This window comes from Sinocyclocheilus rhinocerous, unplaced genomic scaffold (genome assembly GCF_001515625.1).
Source record: "Sinocyclocheilus rhinocerous isolate Xijiao unplaced genomic scaffold, SAMN03320098_v1.1 scaffold391, whole genome shotgun sequence".
NCBI classification, from domain to species: Eukaryota; Metazoa; Chordata; class Actinopteri; order Cypriniformes; family Cyprinidae; genus Sinocyclocheilus; species Sinocyclocheilus rhinocerous.
Window position 1 is genome coordinate 144,777 of NW_015656602.1, and position 1,808 is coordinate 146,584.

The following is a 1,808-nucleotide window of genomic DNA, read 5'->3' on the forward strand; positions in this document are numbered from 1 at the left end:
CGTCACCTTTTGTTTCTGATTAGCTTGTGCTGCATGATCTATCATGACTATTTTCTTACCTCATGTTTTTTATTCGTCATAATTTAAGCAGTCTGTGAACGATGTTTGATTATGGATGGTGAAGGGTGATTTTTGGAGTTAAAAACGCAGTAACGTAAAAAAAAATTTGTTTTCATTTGCATGGTGTTAAAAAACGTGATATACAGACAAATGTTTATTTCATTGCAGAAAATGTACAAAATAAATGCCGATTTATATTTCCAGGTGTAGTTCACACTGATTACTTTCAAAGAATAATCAAATAATCATCGTAATGAAATCAAAGCTGCAAAAGTGTTCACAGATGTCATTTATGTATTGGGCATGTCCTCTGTTTTCAGTGTCTTTTGTGCCTCTTGTACTATAGATGCAGCGATCTGGTTTATTTTTTGCCCAGTTTGAGCCAAACAGAAATATCGTACAATCACTGTACATCAGTCTGAGCTTTTTAGGTTTGCTTGTTTTTCTTCTTTTTTTGTTGTTGACGGAAATGTAGTATACAAGCAAAATGCATTGTACTTGATCACTGAGCCTTTGAGAATATCTTAAAAATACCCTTGTAATGTGCTGTTTTGAAAAAGTTTAGTTTTCTGTCAGAAATAAATTGCTGTTCCATCGAGAACTAAAGCATTTTAAATGTGTTGCTATATTATTGTGCATAACTCTCACAACAAACATATAGCACTGTATATATTAACTGACATGAATTACTGACTTTTTAAAGATGAGTTACACACACACTTAGCTACTTAAATGTGGACATACTATAGACTCTAATAAGACAATAGTGTCATTACCTTTACGAAAATTAACCATTTTTACCATAAATAAAATACTATAGTTATAACCACAAATTAACCATGCTTTTGCTACACTAACCATAGTTTAACCATGGTATTTATAGTAAAACAAATGGTAATCAATACGCCAAAAAAAACACGGTCACTACACTTTTACTACAATAAAACCATGGTTAATATCCCTAAGGTTCAATACGGCTCAACAAGAGTGTGAATGTTGCAAAGTTCATCAGTTATGAAGCGAACTGAACTCTACTCAGCTGTAAAGCAGCTCTACAGAATATAACCGAGCCATTATTAAGCTCAAATCAGTTCAGTGTTGATTCATTCAGTTCAAAAACAGTGCCAACCCTGTTGAAAAAAAACAGCATTTGCTGGTTAGGTATGTTTTGACGCTGGGATGCTGGTTTAAGCTGGTCCTTTGCTGGTTTATGCTGGTCCTTTGCTGAAGATTTATTTTCACAGCCTTCTTTGAGATATATATATATATATAATATAATATAATAAATAATTATATAAAATATATTATAATTATAGTAATATAATTAATAAAATATAAAAAAATGCAACAAATTAAATATACCAAATAAAAAGACTAAATTGTTCATAAATATTTAAATACATGAAATAATGAATAATTAAAATAAATGAAATACAATAAATGAAATAAATGCAAAATAAATGAAATATATAAAATAACCACGGTACAGTAGTTGGTGATTTTCAGTCTTTATAAATTACTTAATATTTCATCTAATTTATCAAAACATATATTATTGGGGCATTAATACGTACTGCACTGTAATGTAGGAATGACCAATAGGCTATAGTGCTTCTGCTTTGATATGATAAAATCCTGCGTTTCACTTTTATTTTAGAAAATAACCTGCTTCCGCTATTTGAGGAACGCGCTTCCGGTCAGATCGCGCGTTATCTCTGCCTTCACGCTCGTCTGTCTTGTTATGGTGC